This window comes from Falco punctatus, assembly GCF_963210335.1.
Source record: "Falco punctatus genome assembly, chromosome: 5".
NCBI lineage: Eukaryota > Metazoa > Chordata > Aves > Falconiformes > Falconidae > Falco > Falco punctatus.
The window spans coordinates 88,960,183-88,981,796 of NC_137584.1; the positions used below are offsets into that span (position 1 = coordinate 88,960,183).

At 44.3% G+C, this 21,614-nt stretch overlaps 1 long non-coding RNA gene across 18 annotated transcripts in view; it reads right to left on the bottom strand.

Annotated features, from left to right (window-relative positions):
• LOC308064210 overlaps positions 1 to 21,614 on the bottom strand; it is a 72,240-nt gene that overhangs the window by 20,624 nt on the left and 30,002 nt on the right. For 11 of the 18 annotated variants that reach the window (XR_013928292.1, XR_013928294.1, XR_013928295.1 and 8 more), the window contains exon 1: positions 1 to 21,614. This exon is cut by the window's right edge and continues 30,002 nt beyond it. This is a non-coding gene — a long non-coding RNA (uncharacterized lncRNA). The other 7 variants (XR_013928293.1, XR_013928291.1, XR_013928298.1 and 4 more) reach the window with 7 other exon arrangements.

Here is a 21,614-nt window from a genome sequence, read left to right on the forward strand (position 1 = left end):
TGGCATGTCCTACCGTATATGAGACGCCTACCACAGGACGCTCATGGGCACCAAAGATCACCAAGCAGACTTTAGGGCATGCTCCAAATTTCCTGCTGGCGGGAATTCAGTCAGACCTTTAGGGGAAGAGATAAACAAAAAGTTGGGTTTAATTTCCCTGGCATCTCCAGGAAACAGGAATGGGTAAAGCCATCACAAGACCCCAGGGCCAGAGCAGGGATCTTCTGCTGGGGAAAAGATACAGCGGTTTGGGTGGAGTACGAGGTGTTTCAGGTAGAATAAATACAGGGATTGCAATTAAACTCACAGGGTCCCTTGAAGGGGAAGATTGCGTTGGTGGGTCACGGCTTGCCTCCTGGCAGTGCTGGTGGGTTCTTGACAAGTATCATGCGATACAGGGTTTACCGGGAGAAGAGCCAGTGTTCCCACATTTTTTTTGTTTTGGCTTAATAACAGTTCAGTTGTCCTGGGCTAAACTGTTTGGTTTTTAAATTTCAAAAAATAGCCAAACATTCCCTCTACTTATGTCAGCAGGTTTTGAGAAGAAACTGAACTTCCTAATGTAGGTCTGGATTCAGCAGCATGCAAAAAACTCACATGGAAATGAAGATTTTCCTTTCTGCTCACTTTTCTATCACATGAAGGCAGCCTAACTTTCTTTTTTTTTTTTTTTCAAATTATAATTTAATTATACTTTGGCTGACCTTCTGCAACAATTTGCAACCCCAAAAGGATCCTGTGGAAGCGAGTCTCCAAAGGCACGCGGCGGAGAAGGCTGCAGGCGGGATGGGGGCACCAGGACTCCCCCAACGGAGGGTTGCATGTCCTGACTTCTCCCATTTCTCCTGGAAAGTTTTATTTAGGCAGGCGTCACTCGTGTCCTGAGCAAATATCAAATATTTGGTGGCATTACTGAAGCTTGGAGTGTGCGGATTGTTACCTGTTTAATTTTCTATTGTAAGGACATCGCTAGGAACTCCATAATAAAGCTAATAGCCTCCCTTAAATTTGTTTATTCCCCTTAAACCTTTTTTTTATTATTTTTTATTTTTTATTTGTCTGGGGGGGGGGGGGGGGAACAGGGAGCGTGGCTCGGTCTCTCAATCACTCTCTCTCTGTTTTGTCCATCACCTTGGTTTCTTTCCCCTGTTTTTGACCTGCACTTTTTCTGGATCAGACACTGGCAGGTTGAGAGGTAATAAGAACCAGATGGACATAGTGCAGAAATTGCCCAAATGGGTACGAGAATGTGGGGAGCTGTCAGGCATGGAGAGAAGCTGGAATTTTTCAGCAATAAAATGGGATTTATCGCCACTCTACCACAGTCATTGCCGACAACCGTTTACCTTGACAGAAACCCCATTCCAATAGGCCACGCCGATGCAGATTTTTTTTTCTTTTTTTTTTTTTTTTTTTTTCCAAAGAGTGATGATTGGTATTTGTTCTAAGGCTCAAATGGCCTGCACTAAAGGTGAAGCATTAGGCCAAAGTCCTGTATTCCCTACTGAGGCAAATGAACCTGCTAAAATAAGTTCCTTCCACAATAGCTGTGTAATTGAAACCAGAAAGTGAGAGAATTTGATAAATTGCTTGACCCTGAAGGAATGTTAAGGTCATAAATTTTCATTGCTTTTTTTTTTTGGCTTCTTTTTTAGAAAAAAAAAATTATATATATATATATATTGATTATGTTTAGTATTTGTCTCCAAATTCCAGCCAGCTTCCAGTTCATTAGCCATTACTTTGCCATCCTCTCCCCACAGGCCACTATTACAAGGTTTAGAGCGTTCCTACCTACACCTTCCTAGGAGGGCTGAAGGACACAAAATACTCACAAATGGCAGCACTTACACACTGCTGCTAAGGAATCTGCCACATAAAGCACTAACAACCCAGAATGGGGGGTTTAGCAAGTGCAATCCCTTTAGAAAGACAAAATAAATAAAATAATAATAATAATAAAAAAAACCCCAAACAGTACTGTACTTGAAGAATGATGGCATAAAAAAAGGTCTGCAAATCATTTACAGGGAATCAAACATTTATTGTTATTCTCACCTCTTTTTTTTTTTTCTTCCTCTTCTTACTTAGAAATGGTGTTGCCTTTTACTTGAAAAAGAATGATCAGTGTTTTATTGAATAATAGGTACAGATGTCCCTTCAAGCTCTGAAGACACAAACAAACCCCAAACCCTGCAGTATCTTAACGTGGAAATACACACTTGAAGAATAAATAAAATAAAAATAAAAATAAAAATATAAATAAATAAAAATAAAAACAAAAATAAATAAAATAAAATAAAAAAAGAAAAAGGATGAGAAGAATTAGAATATCCAGCAAGGTAAAACCTCCAGCCATGCTCCGCTTGCTGTGCTTGCAGCCATCAATGAATACAGCCATGCTAAAATAGCTCCCAAGAAGGAGCTGAGGGGAAATGCAGAAGTATTTTGGGTTTGTGTATGTTGTTTGGGTTTTTTTCCTGCAGTGTAGAGGTATTTTGGGTTTGCGTCTGTGTGTTTTTTTCCTGCAGTGTAGAAGTATTTTGGGTTTGTGTATGTAGTTTTTTTTGTGGAGTAGCAAAATTTACTTCTGTAACTGTAGCAGCTTCTGCTTCACAACTGCTTGAAATGTGCTATCATATAGTAACTGCTTTTTATAATCCCGCTGCCTTCCCCCCCCTCCCTTTGAATATAACATTTCAGAGGCAAAAGTCTCATTGTCGCACTTCAATAAGGCGTTACACTTTACATAGCCATACATACTTAACCCAACATGAAGCGAGTTAAATAATCATTAGCACAGTAACCCATTGCTATCAAAAACTTATTGGTCCTCTAAATTTTAAATTAATGGCCTGTCTCCCTTGTTCTCTGCATGTGTGTGTCCGATTTTCAGCCACTTCAGTGCAAAGTCATAGACGTTTTATCAGCACATATTAGATGATTTGCATTATTGACATTTCAATTTAAAAATATATTAAAAAAAGGCACAGGGAAAAATAGTTCCTGCTGACTTGGTTCATCCCTAGACCCCTGATTCTTAAGTAACTCTTCTGAGTGTTAATTAGCAGCCAATATTTGACAAACCGATGAAGAAATGCACTCTGCTCTTCTCTAGCCAGGTTGTTCTAGCTCGGATAAGTTTCCTTGAGAAAGCAGGGAAAAGAGAAGCTAAAGAAAAAAAAAAAGAAGAATTGAAACGATGCCCCCATAAAATCCTAGCAAAAAACTCAATAACTTATACTCACTTTTTCTCTTTTGAGAAGTTAAATAAAACGATGGTGGAGTTGGGGTTTTTTTGCTTTTTGAGGGAATTTTTTTCCCCCCATAAACTTTCTGGCCCAAATCCCTTCTTTCCTTTTTATTTCTTTGAGTCCCAAAGTAATTGCCAGTTGTTTTAAGACAGTTACTTATCCAGAGAATGAAGGAGTATCGGCTGCGTTTCAATTAGAGAAGGAAAAAAGATAAAGACTTGGAACGTAACCGAAAAATGCAAAGTGACATATTAGGATGAGAATTTTCATCTGTTGCTGTATAAATATTTTAATAAAAGTTCTAAAATAATGTGTCTGCCTCCTGCTCTATAAAAAAGAGGAGATTATGAAGTGTAAATGATGCAGCATAGATGTATAGATCCAACTGGGATTTTTCACCATTAAGGAGTCTCTTCATGTCTCTCCTCCAGAAGTTGGTTTTAGAGCCGTTTCAGACCCCAAAAAGTATAAATCTCGTAAGTATAAATAAAAGATGGCCAGCGAGTGGCTTCAATCACTAATATTTTTTGCAAACTAACGTTCAGCTGATGCAACTCGATTTTGTTTTGCATCGCGTTAATGTCACGGCGGCAGCGGCTGGCCTTTATTCACCAACCCTTTGAGTCAGCACTTTGAGACATCTTTCAAATTAGGTCATACTGCAAATTTGCCGCTGATACAAAGGTTGATTAAGAGACCTTCGCAATTTTAAAGGGATGTCGTGTGAGGAGAATTAAGGTCTGGATGATAGTTCCAGGAAATGCGAGGCCCCGTAACTACATGGAAATAATGTATGGGCTCTGTGGGGAAAGAACATATTTCCTCAGAGTGCTTGCAGTAATACTCATTTACAATTTAACCAAGTCCTCCCCCCCGGGTTAAGGAAGAAATCGTATGATGGGTTGTGAAAACAAGCCATGAATTACGGTGTGGAGGCAGTGAGATGAGCCCTGTTCTCCTCTTGCCAAAAGTCAGTCCCCTCCTCTCCGCTCCTTTGATCTTCTCAGGAAAGACCTGTTCCTCCCCCCTCCACCGCCGAAGCATCTTGGCTTCTGCTTTCCCCCATAAAAGCAGTCCCGCATCGCAACGGGACCCTTTACCCGTGACATAGCAACCTCAAGGTGAAGCTGAATGGCTGCATAAACCTCCCCTGAAGGACTGGAGAGGGAGACCAGAAGTGGCCACCAACCACGGTGGCCAGGGCCAGGCTCATAAACGAGCCTGAGCCCAATTTAAGCATCTTAACAAAGTAGCCACAGTTTTTCCACCCCCTAAAGCACGGGAAGGGCAGCAGCTCCTCTTGCTCCGGGCTCTGAGCAGGCAGGAGAAAGGATCTCCAAGGGAGCTGCCAGCTGCCGAGACTTCTGGAAATCTGGCCGCTGCGTTTTCGATGGCTAAGTGGGAAGCGAGATGAATAATCTCTTTGAAGGGAAGCTGCTGTTTGTTGGGAGGTCAGACCCAACCTAACATTCTTGTGGCACTTGGGGATTTTTTATTTTCCAAACTTTCTCTCTTTGCAGGGATTAACAACTCATGAGGAGCCGAAGAGTTCCTCTTAATTGGATGTAAGTGGATAAAAGTCAACTGCCAGCTTCGTTTGGGTTTAACTCTTCGGCCCACTTGACGAGACCAGAAGCTGCTATTAACGTTGGGTTTGCCTAATGCATCAATCCTGGCAGGGGTGGGGGGGAGCGGGGAGTCTCAAGGGGTGGAAAAAAGGAAGGATTTGGGCTGCAGCTATACTGAAAACAGCATTTCACTCTCCTGCCACTGAAACAAGAGTCCCCCAAGTTATCTTTTCTATGCTGAGGAATATTACCATGATTTAAGGGTATAGCAGCAGTAAAATAAAACATAAACAATTTAAAACCAGAGCCCAAAGAGAGATTTCTCGCGGTATGAATAGCCATGAAAGCCAGAAAAATGTTTTGCATTCCCTTTTGTATTTTCCTTCGTTCGTTTGCAGCAGTCCCTGAACTTGCATTTCCACCATGGGCAGCTGACTTTATTTCATGTTTTTGATGTTATGATCACCCGCAGACCTTTCCGTTTTCCATATGTTTCTGGATTCAGTCATTTCACCCACAGCCCTCCCTGACAGTACAACACCTCGAATTCCCCCACATGGCAAAGTCTATTTTATTCCTAGTCACTTTCAATTTGCCTCCCGTGTTTCTCTGAAGGGCTTAGTTGAATGTGATTTCTAGGACCAAAAGCAAAGGAGGGGTAAAGAGGCCACGAATGAGGAGGTGTCCTGTGCCACTGCCAGGAGTCGCTGGGAGTGGGAGTTTTGAAGAGAAAACTGGAACAGGACCACCATGAGTTTGATTTTAATATTTTGAGCTATATTCACACTTTGGTTCCTTTAACCCTGTTCTACCAGGTAAGAGGAAAAGTGAGGTTAAATCTCAAACTCCTAAGTACTAAATGGGATTTAAAGACAGGAACAGCAACCAAAGGTGTGTGCCTACTACATCAGCCCAAACCCCTCTGCAGACCTCACTGGCTAGCATCCCCCCCCTCCTGTCCTGCAGAGAGCAGTGGGAGCTGCACGGAGGTAGCTGCCACTTCTGGTACTACTGCCCATCTCCAGCATCCATGAATCAGGCAAGAAAGGAAATGAACTCATGCCAGAGTGACTTAAACCAATTGTGGGAAAACAAATTGGGGGTTCCTTTAACAAAAAAAAAAACCAAACAAAAAAAAACTTACTGCCTTTTGAGTCTTTGTGGGGACACTGAGAACATGCTTCCAAGCTCTTTTGTTCTGCCCTAAGGGATGGAAAGCTGCTCTTAATACAAGAAAACAAAGCCCTCCACTGCCACTACCAACAAACAACAAAAAAAAAAAATCTGAAACGCTTATGAACACTTTGCTCCAGGCGCTGTGGCAGTAAGGAAAAATCATTGCAACCATCACAAGACTTGGCAACACCAGGGCCATGCCAGCAGAGCGCTCTTCCCCATTACTGTAAATCACAGGCTGAACCCAGTTTGTTGCGAAACATCCAATTGTGGCTCCTTGAATACGATAAATAAAACCACCGTCCCTTGGTGCACTTGACTAGCATTTGTGAAAGCCAGGGGAAAATTCACACTTCTGCCCAGGGTCAGGACAGGGGCCAGCTGCTGCTTCAGTGTGGCTCAGTGTGGACAGGTCGCAAAGAGGAGCTGCAAATAAATATGGGACTTACTATGCCTCCATCCCCGTTCACACAATTGCTATGGCTGAGAGAACCACTTATTTCATTTATAAGCATTGCAGTAACGAGTATTTTTAGAGACTTGGCTTGAGCTAATTTTTGGTTGGGTTTTGGGGTGGGAGTTTTTTTTGATAGCAAGGCCCACACTTGGACCAAAGCCGAACACACCCGGTGAAAGCAAAGCTGAAATGGTCCCTGGGCTGGGGTGATGCTGAGGCAAGTTGTAGGGGGTAACATTCACCTGAAGCCAAGGAGCCAAGAGCCCACATTACAGCTCCAAGCCCTTGAAGACATGCCCTGAATGCCACAGGGCCCTGCCTCAGCCCAGCGAGGATGGCATTGCTCAAGCCTTTCCTCTGGGAATGCTTCAACAGGCACATTTAAAACTCAGCTTCTGCAAGCTATCAGCCACCGGCCCTTGTGCCAGGAAAACTCACACGGACACTAATGGAAACAGGGCACAACCAGGGAGCAGAGCTGCGTGGGTTTAGATCAAACTGGGCATATATTTCTCAGGATTGCTCCTGCCCTGCCATTGCTTGGCCTCTGTTTTCTGCCATGGAGACAGCCGACAGAGGGGCAGCGTGATGGAGCCAGAGGCAAAACAGCTCTGCAAATAAGACCAGCCCTGAAACCTGCCACACCGTCCTCAGACATGGCAGGCAGCATACCGCAGGCTCCTTTCCTACAGGGCATAGCCAAAAAATATTCCAAAAAAATTGATTTGAAGCCTTCTCCTCACTTAGAGCTGCTCTCCTTTTGCATGTAGCAGATCAGCTGAATATTTATAGACAAGGTTGGAGGTCAGAGCGTTCCATTCGCTGCCCGAGCCCCCTTGGCCGGCTTCCGCACAGCCAGGTCGCCAGCTGGCGGGTAGCACCTCTCCCTGCCGCGCCGGGAGCACGGCATCCTCCGCGCGCCAGCTGGCTTCCAGGGACCCCGGCGGTGACAGACCCACAGCAAACCAAGCTGGCCTGACCCTCCCCGGGCCACCGAGCTGGAATTAGAATGGGCCCTCGCATGGCAATGTTTAGGCAGAGCTTTGCTTTGCAGGGGATAAAATCCATAATTTGAGTCCTTTTCTTCTTCCCTGTCTCTCTTCTCCTCCCCATCAGCCTCACAGCTCGCTGTCCCCTTTGATACCATTGCTCCCACCAAGCCACAGAGGCCAGAACCCCATATATGAATCTATACAATAAGCCCCGCACCTTCACCAACAGCTCTTGCCTGGAAATAAGCTTAAACTTCACATGAGATGAGGAAGACCCAAGCGGTCAGGGGCAGCCAGTTTGCTCCACCAGCTCCATTGAGCAGATGAGAAAAAGCACCTAATTAGCTAAATTTATTAATATGCTGCTTTTTTTTTTTTTTTTTTCAGAGAGGATACAGCTACATTATAGAGGTGAAACATGACTTTTGATGATCAAGCAAGCAGTGATTAAATAAGGTTAATCCTCATTTTATATGCTAATAGGATATTTATAATCTCAACTGCATATCCAATTTAGCTATTTTATTTTCTGTTGTTAAGAAAGTATTTCTTATTAACGAAAGAGAATACCCCTACGTTCACTGCAGATGCTATTTTAATTGGGCTCAAGTGCATTGTGTGTAATTAGTCCACTTCTCTAATATTTCATCTATAATTACACCACGAACAACGTGCTTAAATTTCAGAAGGGCTGCCAGTTTATTTTTTTAATTTTTTTTTTTAAATAAAACTGCTAATTAATTGGTGACCCTTCCCACGGACAAACGATTCGTATTGTAGCCCAGCCCCAGGGCTCTCAAAGGAACACCTTGTTTTGACACGCCGCCTCTGATCTGATAAACATGAAAGCACCCCCACCACCCACCTGGCTGCACCAGCACCCCCACTGCAAACCTCCTCCCGAGGTACTGCGGGGCAGGTGTCGCTTTTGTAGCCGTTTCAGACAATGCCGTCTACTGACAACAACCAAAGAGAAAGAAACAACTGGAGGCTGTTTCATCTCCTCCACCTAATAAACTGTCTCCATCGCTGGAGGATGGCGATGTGGGGGGTAGGGAAGGGCTCCCGTTCTCCATCACACTGGCCCCGCTCTGTAACAGAGAAGAGAGAAAGAAACAGTGCCGAACGGGGTGTGGGGAGGATGCGCCGTGGTTCTATCAGCAGAACAGAAAGGTCAACTCTTAGATACATCCTCCTGCAAATGTCAGGACAAGGTGCTGCTCAGAGGCTGGAGATCAAGCCGAGCTCTCCTGGAGGAAGGTAACATAACATGCAAGACTCTGCGTGGGTTCAGTGCTACCCCCGGTCAAATACCTGCATTCAGTTCACACTGTGCCACCAAGCTCAGCCTCTTCTGTGGAAGGTCACGTGGAAAACTGAGGCTACAACACTAGCGGTGGTCCTAAAAGTAGAACAACATCATACCTGGTCACACCAAGTGTGAAGGATCTTCATCTCATACTTCTCCGACAACCATTTTTCAAACACTGCTTCGCAGCTTTGCTCAGGCTTTGCTCCTGGCAGGGAAGCTCCACCTCAGGTAGCCCAAATCCAGCCCAGTATCAGTAGGGAAACCGCAACAATCCTGAGGTTTTAGCTGTCCCGTGGCTGTACAAGCTGCCACCGCTGCCCGTGTCCACCCTTCGTTCGCCCATTGTGAGACCTGCAGTCAAGGGGGCCTCCTTACTGCCAGTGTTCGGTGATTTAGGATAACCACAGAGACAGTCCTAGAAAGAAACAGAGGACACCAGGACCACCCTCCTCACCTTCACCTCTCTAAAAACACCCTCAATATAGGGAGAAAAAATAAACGAACAATAAAAAAAAATTGAATCACACAGAAGACCCTTGCCCAGGAGGACATAAGCTTCCCTTGCCTTGTTTTCATGGCAGAAGTGAAACCTTTCCATGGGCAGCGGGGTAGGCAGCCACGGCGGCAGGACATGGGCAGTGCCTTTACCTCTCTGAAAGCCTTTCCACAGGTGGATGAAGGTGGTGGGCCAGCACATCCCCAGTAAAAGATGGGGGTGAGGAAGAAGCAGCCACACTACCTGGAGCTGGAGATCCTGGTATGGATGGACACCCCTTGAGGTGTCCCAGGACCACATCTCAGGGGTACTACCACGCTCTCCTTCCCAAAGCACCCCTGTGAAGACCCGGCCCTTTGGCTTCAGGATTTTCTTCTCCCTGGGGGGTGTGAAATCCTAGCTATTATTTGGGGAAGGGTGACTTTTACACCCACCCCCCCACCCCAAAAAAAAAAAATAATGGCCTAAACCCTTCCCATCTGCTGGGGAAAGCCAAACTGCTACCAGTCTGGCTCTGATGGGAACTAGCTCCTTCTGCCCAGAAGTTTATTTTTCAAAACAAGCGTGCCTGCAAAATACTGTTTATTTAAAACACAGTATAAATGCCAGTAACCCAACATGCACAGGGAACGGCACCCAGAGGTCTCCTGCTTAGCGCTTGAGAGCTATTCAGTAAATCAGGGGAAAATTCCTCAGGAAATGATGGGGTTAGGGCTGATGTGCATCCCCAGGTGATTAAATGCAACTTAATGAGGTCGCAGGTGACAGATTCGGGTGCAGAACTGTTTAAACAATGTGCCATGAAAAAAGAATAAGGAGCCCCTAGCACACAGGGGATGGGAATCCAGGCTGGTTGTGTTATCCCATGGCACACACACGCCCCCCACCCCCCCCCAGAAAGGGTGTCCGTTGTTCTGACTAGTGCCCATTCCAACAGCAAGGCAGGAGGGGACAGGGAACTGGGACAAAGTAGGTGGGCACGAGCGAGGAACAAGCTCACCTTGACCAACACAGAAAAAGTGGTAGCTAAAAAATAAACTATTTCAACATTCCGGGATTTGTTTCTTTATAATTCAGAAAACAGAAAAACCACGGTGATGAGGTTTCAGAGGCCAGAGGGGACTGAAAAAAAAAAAAAAAAAAAAAAAAAAAAAAGGCATTACATTCCAGAACACACAAGCTTTTCACATCCTTCTTTAACAACTTATGCCATTGAGCAAACATTACAGGGGCTCTCCACTAGGAATGGTCTGGATAGTGTCACGAGTCAAGGATGGCCCAGCATCACTTTGATTTCTTAGAGGTTAGACAGAAGGATTTAGGTCACAATGCTTTATTTCCACCCTGCCCACCCCCCCAACATGTCTAATAGAAAATGGTTGCCTTGATCGAAGGAGCTAAATTCTGCTGTCATTCCGCAGGACTGCAGGATAATTACATTGACTTCATCTGAGCACTTCTGTTTCGCTGATACGTCTGTCAAGGACAGGAAGGGATCCTTGGTGTCTTGCAGCCCCCAGAGCACTTGCTTAAGTAACCCTTCAACATTCATCCAAGAGGGTCTTCCCACCCCCCTGCGTGACTGAATTGCCAGGGAAAGAGGGTCCTGACTGGCATCCCACCACCAATGGCGCATTGGTGTGGAGAGATGAAAGGGAATTTTTGTTTTTGTCAGCTTTCCTTCATGGCCAAAAAGGCATTCCATTGTGCTCTGCTGGCCAAGAGTGACCTACTGCTCTTTCCCAAAGGGTAAATGCATGCCTACAGGTTTTCATGTGTGGTCAACAATGATGCAATATATCCTCCCAGCTGGCAGCAGCCCCCCTGCTCCACTTATTGTGCTATATTATTAGTCATACAATTCACCTGGTAGAGTGACTTGCATTTGCTTGTGAAGAATGAAGATTTTACCAGTTGACTATTTTTTAAAAAAAACTAGAACCCATATTAGTTGGAAAGGGAAAGGCCAAAGGGAAATTATTGCTGTTTTAGACAGCAGCATAAATTTTCTTCCTATTTTTAACCTAGCTTTTAATTTAATAAGTTTTATGACCCTTATATTAAGTACATATGTTTTACAAGACATTGTGTCCCTTGAGTCACCCTGAATTTGCTCTACTATAGCAGAGTTAAATGAATGAATACTGTGTTTCTGATTTCAGCTTACCCCTTATTTGATCCTTATATAGTCAATAAACCTTCATAGAAGCATGGAGCAACTGAATTAAGCAGTGTGCCAAAGCTGTGTTTGGGAACTCTGCTAGTCTTTAAAAGGGAACTAGTAAACCGCTATTCTCTTATTCAGAACCTCCTACATCACTGCCAGGTTTCCCATGCTGTTTACAAGGAATAAATGGTGATACCAATAAGACTCTTGAAGTTATATATTACCAATTTAATTTTCCATAGGATGATTTAAAAGGGGGGTCAATCTTTCATTTGAGGCTCCCAGCCCCCAAAACGTAACTGATATTTTTCCATTGCTCTCTGTAAACTTGGAAGAGCAAAAACCCATTTAATCAGCCCTGCACACTTTATGCACTATTCCAAAAAAAGTGCAGTTTTGTGGGGAATTTGGGAGACCTTTTCAGAATAGAAACATTTAAACAAAGGCCAGCCTTGCCTTCCCAATATAAGCAACCCTTTCACCAAAATTGGGGCATACGGGTTAGTAGGCGACTACAGAATCGTGCCAAAAAAATTTAATGCCTGCTACAAATGGAACGTAAACAAACGGGAAGATCAGTTGAATTACCTGGAGCAGATCCTTTTACAAAGCTAACCCCCCCGATACTCAGCACCTGCAGAGAAAATAAGCATGCACCAAGATTATTCTTGTTTGGGTGCATTTACACTGTGTAAGTAATACACCAGGGAGGCTTTTCACAACAGGATTGCAATGGTGCCAAAACACAAAGATTAGAAAGGGATAGCTGATATTTGCTCCACAGTGGGAAGCATGAGTTATTGATTGGCTTTGTATCAGCCTAGAGTTCCTTTTTAATATAAAATTAGTTGCTAAGGGTGTTTTATAAATCGGGTGGTTCTAATTTGATTTGAGTACTGGCTTTTAGTGACTTGCCAAAGTTCAGGGAATATGCAGAGCATAGTATATGCACTTTATCTTTGTGTATTAGCTATGACAAACACAGAGGGGAAAAGTCAAATTTTATACATCAGAAAATGGGTTTGTTGCCAGACATTATAACATTGAGTATTTAATTTAACTGATGTATGTTAAAATGGGAAACCAAATTCAATGAGCTGTTTGTTTCTTTCTACAAATACACTTACATCAATGACCTCTGAGGACATGACCTTAAAATGTAACTAGATGTTTAAAAGAACCTCAAAGATCTATATAAGACATTAATGTTTGTGTCAGAGAGCAGTATACAAGCATGTATATACTCAGCTGTCTATATGTCGACTGCTATATTTTTTATTGTTGCAGGAAACCAGCCAAAGTCCCAAACAGGAACATTATCAGCCTTTTTTTTTTTTTTTTTTTTTTTTGGCATGGTCCTGTTTAAGACTAAAGGCATGACCCTAAGTTAGAACATATTTTAGCCCTATTCAGTAACCATTTTGGCACCTTGTGCGGGTTTTTCAATGCTAACCCTTCCTGGGGAGCCCGAGGTCCCCGCTGAGACCCGCAGCAGTTCAGCACGGCGCACGGGGCGTGCAGCCCTCCGCTCGGGATCCGTCTGGGGCTCCTAAAAAAGAAGGAACAACCATTTTAGCCGGGCATGGGGAACTCCTGGTCACCTCTCCAGGGACAAACTGATGTCAAGTTCTGCTGTCTGTCAGGATTAAGTGCCTGTTTGCTTTTTCACTAACATGTGGTTTGAGAACAAAGCAGCTCAAATCTCCTCCATTCTTAACAAAGCATCTCAAATTGCTGAGTAAAATTCCTTAATCCCCACGCCTTAATCTGAAAACACCAACGCCACATGGTAACACTGAGGTCTCTCTTTGTCCACCATAGAGTGCCATTGACATCAATGTTTGATTTGGAGATAACTTCCCGCAGCAGCCCACTATCAGAGGGAAACCCCAGGTGCTTTGCTCCCAGAGCAGGTCTGTCCAAGTCATTTTTCTTCCTTCTGTTTCCATTCCAAACGAGAAACCAAGTACAAAGCAAAGAGAGAACACACCGGCATACTTTTTCACCTCCATAAACATGGGTAATAAAACATAAGGTGAACTTTTCCATCATGAGAACCATAAGGAGGGATGCAGCTGCTCTTTGCCCGAGCTGCTGGCTGCGTGCTCCAGAGGTCAGGCTGGAAGAGAGAGCAGCTTCAAGTGAGCTGCAACACACGCTCCCACAGCTACCAGCAAGAAAACTGGGTCTAGAAAGTAAGAAAGCAAAAGACCCAATATGAAGAGGGTCGTGCCGTTGCAACCTGGCACAATAAAGAAGTCTGAACACCAGGCGGCTTGACCACAAGGTGTATCTGCAGACACCATTCTTACGTAAAACTCAGCTCTCATCACGGCCATTATTTGCCTGCTATTATTTAATCATCATCATCGACAACAAAAACCAAGGCCTAATTTCTGCTAGAAAAGGTATAGAAACTACTACTTGCTCTTTAACATTCCTCCTACTGTTACTACTGCTCTCCTGCCACTTTCTTTTCCTACTGTATTGCCAGCGTCACTGTCAATCGCCCTGTCCCAACTTCAGTCAGTGGTAAAAACACAGCCCCAGGGGGGTGAGATCAAAGGTCTGCCTGGCCAGCAGTAATCAGAAATGGGTGGCCAGGGAAGAGCAGAACGTAGGGCAGCAGCAGCACTTTCCCCATGCACTCTCCCAGTCCACCCTCTGTGGGAGGTGAGATATGGGCAGAGTTCTTCTTCAGCCATTGGCCAAAGACACAGTTTGCCAGTGAAATGCAGGAAGGGAAGGGAAACAAGAGGCGAGTTTTGCTTTAGTAGACTTTACTCCTTTTCTTCTTGGTGACATCAATCAATTTCTTTGAGGTTTAGCTGCAGAGGTCCATGAACTGACTTGTATGCGCCATTACCTAGTCCTACTTTGATCTGTATTTGCCCAAAATTAGTTTGTGATCTGCATTCTCCTCCATTTCTGACCTGGGCAATATGCGTGCCTTCGTTCAAGCTTTGCTTCCTGCAAGGGCTCCAGAGGATCCAGAGTAGCCCCTCTAATCAGGGCCATGTCAACAGCAGAGGCAGGACTTTTATCCTAAAAGCCATAAGGGCTCCATAAGGAGCAGGAACTGACTCGCTGTGAGGAAACTTCCAACATGTTTTCTTCCTCCCATCATCAAGTAAGACACCAAAAGCAGCTTCAGAAGGTCTGGTCATGAAAAATAACTCAAGGTTTATAACCAGCAGTAGTCAGCTGGAAAGCATAACTCATCGCAAAGCTGTTCACACGCAGCTGGAGCAGCCTGGGGTGGGACAGTGTGTGGGGCAGGTGGGCACATAGACAATATGCATTTCTATATACCCTTCTGCTTGAGCCAGGGCAGAAGGGATCATGAGGGTCCTACCCTTCAAGATGCCAAGGCCAGAGGCTGCAAACGCATCCAGAAAACCACTATCTGGGCTACAATATTTGGCAAAAGAACACCAGCCCCGTGCTGCAAAGCGCGGTCACGTAAGAGGCTCTCTAAGACATAAGAGATGGCTCTTGAGACTGGAGGTGCAAAAGCTGCAGAATATTTTCTTCACCTATCACATCTCCAAAAAACATTGCTTAAACTGTCTTCCAGCTTTCCTACTTACAGGAGACAGGACATTAAAGAAACACTGAAAGCCTTTGAGGAAAAAGATGTGGATACCTACATCCACGAAGGATGCTGGAAAAGGTCCCTGCAACTCTCTCTTGGTAAGTATAAAGCTCAAGAATCTGATTTATTGAATTAAACGATAACAGTGACTTTGCAGGCAGATGGAAAGAATCCAGGAGAGCCTTTTCCACAGAAAAATCACAAATGGGGAGTTAGAGTAACATCATCTCTGAGGCTACCCTGAATAGGTGGCTGCAAATAAAGCTGTAAAGTTAAAAAGCAGGGAGCAAGGTGCCTCCGCATAGACAGAGCTCAGGGACTGGAACAGATGCGAGTTAATAGGGCTTGGGGAGGACCAAAGAACCTTTAGTATGGATGGGGATGACTGATCTCACACAGAGTGAGCACAGGTCAAAGTCTTGAAAAAACCCAGATTAGGAAACCGAATCCTTCAGAACCATTTCCACGTTACCCCTGCAGGCAGTGAGGCTGCACACTCGAACCACGAGTAATGGCAAGGCTTTAATCAAACCATTCCCACAGAAATGCTAAGGCACCCAAAACCCAACTCATTAGCCAGAATTCCTCCACACCAAGGTGGAAAATGAACCCTGACAGACATACCCACAAAGCAGACATTTCTCAGCCGATGAGAACCCGGCAGCCGCTGTGGCTGTACGCCACTCTTAAGCCGGGCGGTAATCGCCACTGGCCTGAAGAACTAGTTAGCTCTCATTTATATCACTGGAAAGCAGTGTCTCCACCGAAGTCAATATAGTTTCACTGGGGTAAGTGGAATCAAATTAGGCTCAATGTCCACAGACCTGAGTGTATTACTTGCCTTAGGGCAAGGGATTGAGAACAAAGGGCTCATATATTGGTGGCTGTGTTTGGTCTGTAAAGTATTGCTCTCTCTTGCCCACCACATCTTTCAACAGTGGGCTATGTGGAGTCATACAATTAAAAAGTCATTTATGTTCAAGATTCCCACGTCTCTGATGTATATCTTGTCACAGCAGAGGAGTTAAGCTCTACACCAGAGAGATCTGAGCATCATGAAAGGATGGCTACCAGCAAAAATCACTCTCTGAGGCAGAAAAAGGAGAGGAAAAAGAGAGAGAGATGCAAGGAGCAATCTGCAGATGTTACAGGAGCTCCATCAGAGCTGGGTACAAGCAAAGCAGGTGACTGCCCAACACAGCAGGGAGGCAAAGACACAGCAGCATCTCCCCAGGTGTCCTGGTCCCTGTATAGCAGCAAAGCCCAGCTGATGGCCCCGTTGGTGGCAACCAGAGTTAGGGGCGTGAAGCGCCAACCTTCAAAACCACCTCCAGGACTCGTACCAGCAGCCACAAAAATCAGAGGGGTTTTGTTTGCCGTGCTCCAACCTTGAGTGTAAAACCTCTCGGGCAATGCTGGTGCTGGAGGCAGAGTCCCGGGAAGAGGCTGGTGAGCCTGGAAGAGGACAGCCAGCACCCGCAGGGACCTTGGTGCCTGGCCCCGGGAAAAGCCCACCTTCTGCCGGAGCCAGGTGGTTGCCCACTTCTGTTATTGCTTCATTCTGACTTTGTGTGATCATCATCCCACCATCCCCACCAGCTTTGGGGCAAAGTGTGCAGGTGAACTTCTCAGCAGGAAGGCTCACACGTACACACGCACCCCTTTTGTCAGCCGTAGCGTTTTACAGCCCATGGGGGAGTAATAAGCCAGGGCTCGGTATCTGCCTCATGGTATGATATAACTTTCAATCATGTTAATTAAATTAATATGGCCCATGCTAATGAAAACCACAAAATACTATTTTGGTGTCCATGAGCACATACATTTTGATAATATCAACTTGTCATTCTGATGTTCCTTTCTACACCAAATACGAGCAATGTAAACATATCTAACAACGCTTTCATCGGAACAAAGGAAATTCTGCATCAGCACCAGACTGAATGCCGACAGACTTGTATAAGCTGCGAGCTCCAGAAATATTCAGCCATACTAGGGCTCACCAAGTCTTCTACAAATGTTCCTCCTTTCTAATCTTTTTAATATACTTTTAAGGTATATTTTTGGCTCATGTTTTGTTTTAGGTTGGGGGTTTTTTTTATTATTATTAGTCTTTCCCTGCATGATTAGCCATCCAGGAAATGTTTAAATTACAAAATCATAAGGTTTAAAAGATTTATAGATCAAATTATATTAACCTAATGCAATAGGCCAGCCATACGGAAATTAGAAGTCTTTATATTATATTTTGGTTATTAAATTGCTCCCTTTATACTGTTTAGTTTGTTTGTAACAGCAAGGTTTTGCTGTCTGATGTCAGAACCTGAAGAGTAACCAAGCAAAAACAAATGACTTGGTCCTTGGTTCAAAGAAATAATAGGTTACTAGCATAATTAATTTTATGTTTAATTACTGCAGAATGAAACAATTCAACAATATCCAATCAATCCTCGGAATGACAGAACAGAAGGTCAGCAGTTGCTAAGTCAATTGTTTTGAAAGAGAAATTTATGTCAGGTTCTCTTTTATGTGCTGGAGAAAGAAATTGGATAAAAGTGGTCAAGCAAACGTTAATTAATTGTATAAATGTAATCCTGTTGTCATGCAAAAATCACAGAGACTCCAGGCACGGCGTTCAAAACACTGGGTATGCATCAGTCAAGAACATCTAGAAATGGCATCCTCAACTTAATAATAATGAAAGAAAGGACAGCGAACAGGGATGTTTGAAACCCAGACTGGTTTGCAAACTGGCATTTAGAAGCACATTAGTATGAGTGGACGGGTTCAGTCTCGTGCCCACAGAGACGGTTCCACATCACCACGAAGTCTGACCCTGCTTGGCTCCTTGGTAGCAAATCTCAGAGGTGGCTGCCTCTGCCTTCCCCGTCTTTCTTCAGATTAGAGAGCCGAGCCATCCAAAAGGGAATTTCATGCAAGCCAAAGGCCCCATACAAGTTAATCAGGTTCAGAATTGCCAACTCTTACATTTATTTTTTCTCCAAGCCTCCCATTATTCAGCAAGGATTGATTTTCCTGCAGCTTTTAGAGCTACGTGACTACCCATTCCCATTTCACCTTGAAATATCCATTCCTGCTTCCTCACTCCCCATAAAGTTTTACATTTCAGAAGCCTCACCTGCAGTTTCCATCATTTTACATTTTTTCCCCAAGTATTGCCAATCAGGTATATCCAAGACCAGGATTGCCTGGTGGGCTTAGACATCCTCTGACCCAAAGTTCCATGTTTGCTGTACCACCCTCCCCTTCAAGCCTCACTGATGGCACCAGAGGCCACTCTCTGCCATCACCTGCTTCTTCCTTTAAAAACCAACTTGTGAAACAGCCTTTAGCCAGCCTATTCTCTTATTTTATGCTTTCACTGTCACCTGGGGGCTGCAAGGGGAAGACCTGGTGGCCCAGCCATTAGTGCCATAACTGGCCCTGGTTGTGAGGTCCATGAAAGGCTGCTTGTTGGCTCTGGTGCCTTATCGAGGCAGGTCTGTACCAGCGTCTGGTGTTCTTTAGCCTAGCTGAGGATGCACTAATAGCACGACCCCAGCTTATTGATAATTAGGGCAACGGAAGCATTAGAAATCATTGACCTCTTTGTCACTATGCTGTATTTACTTCCACCCTCCCAGTTTCTTTTAATCCATTTTTGCAGAAAATCCAGCTGCACGCAGAGCATGGGTGCGCCAGGTGCTCTGGCTGTAGAAGACCTCCTTCAGCCCACAGGCCAAGGACAAGTTACTGCTGGCAGCCAGGGAACGATGGAGCTTTATTGTTGAGAATGGAAGTTGAAGCGTGTAAATCAAACTGTGCTGCATTAGGAACCAATTTTGTCACTTATAATGGGACACAACCCCCGGGCACGCTGGATAGCCCAGCCTTGAGCTCTCCAGCTTGCAAAAACATTTGAACATGCAACCAGTGCATGGTGAAGATGAAGCTTGCAGCAAGTCTGCAGTGCTCTGGGAGCTTCTATCTGAGGCCCTTAGCTGGTACTAAAAAGGGGGCACAGCTCATGCCAGTCTCCGCCTTGTTCCACAGCTCAGCCCAGTTCAACGATGGGAGCCCAGACAGATCGGGAGGGAGGAGTGAATGATGAACTCTGCAGCACCATGCTGGCATTCCTAAGCCTCATCCAGGGTTTGGTTCTTATTTTTCCATAGGAGATGCCAAAAAGTTTCCCAATTAAGCAAATATACAGCTGTATACACTTTTAAAATGTATATTATAGGAGAACCAAAAAGATGGCAACAAGTGGGAAGAGTGCACCATCCAAGAGCCCTGGCATGGATCCTTGTGATGTTACTATGGCTATGCATGGTAACCAACACTACGGAAAAAGTTACTGAGCTTGAGCAAGGGCTGATTTTTAAATCTCAGCAGGGCAGCCAGTTTAAACTTCTGAGATGCAAATGCTTTAATGGTGTAAGGAAAATATGAGGGTCTACACAATTTCCTTCTTGTAACCATAACTTTGCAACAGAGGCCGAACGCAACTGCTTTCTGTACAGAAGGATGCTTAACGCGGAAAGCAAAGGCACTGAAAATAATTGTTTCAAAACGTGCTCCTAGAGGGGCTGTTTCATGGGTTTGTTATGCTCGAGTCTGGACCAATGATGCCAGCTTTACTAAACTTTGGAATGAGGGAGTTTACATTGGGACTGTTGACATAACCTTAGCTACAGCAGGGAAAAGGGTACGAGAAGATGGAAACGTATATTTTTGGAAATAGATTTCATACTGACAACCCTATAACAAACAAGTGAAATTTTAATACTGTGCTTCGATGAAAAATGAGCTGCTGAATAAACACCAGACTAATTCATAAAGAGCAAACTCAGCCTGTTTAATATTTCTTGAACTGTCCCAAAAATTTCATTGATCACTAGTGATGCCGTAAATAGAAAATTCTTGCCATTTTCAAAGGAGCCAGGAGAATCTCATTGGGGTTTGCCTATCAAACTCCTAGACACATTTGAAGCTCCCAGGCTAAAACATAATAAATCAAATATGAAATTGTATAGCGTTGGGCTGAGCTGGAACCTATGATAATGTGGTCTGTTCCTGGGATTGTTTTATTTTTTGTAAGTATTCAGTTTCTACTTAATTGCCGTGTCCTCCACCAAAAAGTCAAACATCCTTCCCTTGATCAATCAGCTATTTGGTTAGAAGTCCACAAATACTCCACATATTAGCATTTAGACCATTTTCCAGTTTAGTATCGACGTATAATACTGCATTTGCTTCTTGGAAAACTAAATCCATGTCATGCCCAATGTTAAAATAAAATGTCATACTCTTGGGGCTAGATCCCCCCTCCCTGACCACTGCTATACTTTGCAATTTTTTGGGCAGAGTTATGAAAACAGCAAGATATCAGATATACTGCATTAAGTAAATCCAAAGGCGAAAGATCAAATGGATATTCAAGCAGCATTTATATAATGCTGAAAGTTGAGGATCTTTTGTGGTATTTTTCTGATTTTTGTTTTTTGTCAAAGAATTCCTTTTTCCTTTAACTTTTTCAAGCCAATAATTTTTGCTCATTTTCCCTGGTGTCAATCCTATTTCCTTCCTAGCCAAGAAGCACTGAGACTGCTCAACACCCCAAAAAAATAAATATAGAAAATCAAGAGCTGTTTGGGCTGAGCACAAAAATGGGCATCATGTTTCCTAGTTAATTAAAGCCCCTTCATTTCTTCTGGCCAATAACCCTGCCCTTAAACCCGAACCCACCGTCCCGGGGCACCAGTGAGGCTCGGACCCGCAGTTTGCCACTCAGGCTACCGGCAGTGGCTCCTTGCTGGTGAAAAGCCAGCTTTATTCTGCTGCTTTCCCTCTGTTTAAAGCAAGTTGCTTCCCACTGCCATGCCCGCAATCCCGTTTTAATCTAGCACAAAATATTCCACACTGCAAACTACTGAATTTGTAAGCCAGGCAGGCTACCGTGGGTACCTCGCCTGGGGGTAAAACACCAATAAAATCAAGGTAGCTTTGGCAAGGGGAGCGGGTTACTTAGATTATCATCTCAAGTTCAAGCTGGTGGGGGAGTCTGGGATAATTTCATGTTAGGCTGAGTTAAAACCCAGGCTGTCCAGTCATGGTGCTATTTTAACCCAAGCTAACATCTTTCCCACACTCCTCCCTTGTAGCACAGACATGCTTTCGCCTGACAAGCTCTCCCTCACTACAGCTTTTTTATTCATGTCCTTTCATTTGTCCTCCTCTTCCCAGAAAACACTCTGGGACATAACATCTGTCCTTTCCCTACCCCCCCACCCCCCCACACCCCTTAATTTTATTATTTATTTTTTAAAGGGAAAATATATATAATTTTCGACTGGCCCCGAAGCCAATGCTCCTTGCTTGCCTCCGTTCTTTCCCCCAAATCCCACATTCAAACACTAAAAGCATCCTTTAACAGCTTTGCAACACAGAGGAAAGAAGTGGGTGATGGGGATGCCTGGATCAGCCTTGCACACAAAAAAGCCCTTGCCATGCTACTTTTAAGTCAACTTTTTGCACCGAGAAATGACACAGCTGTGACTTGACTCCAGCTACAGCAGACTTTCTCATTTTTTAATG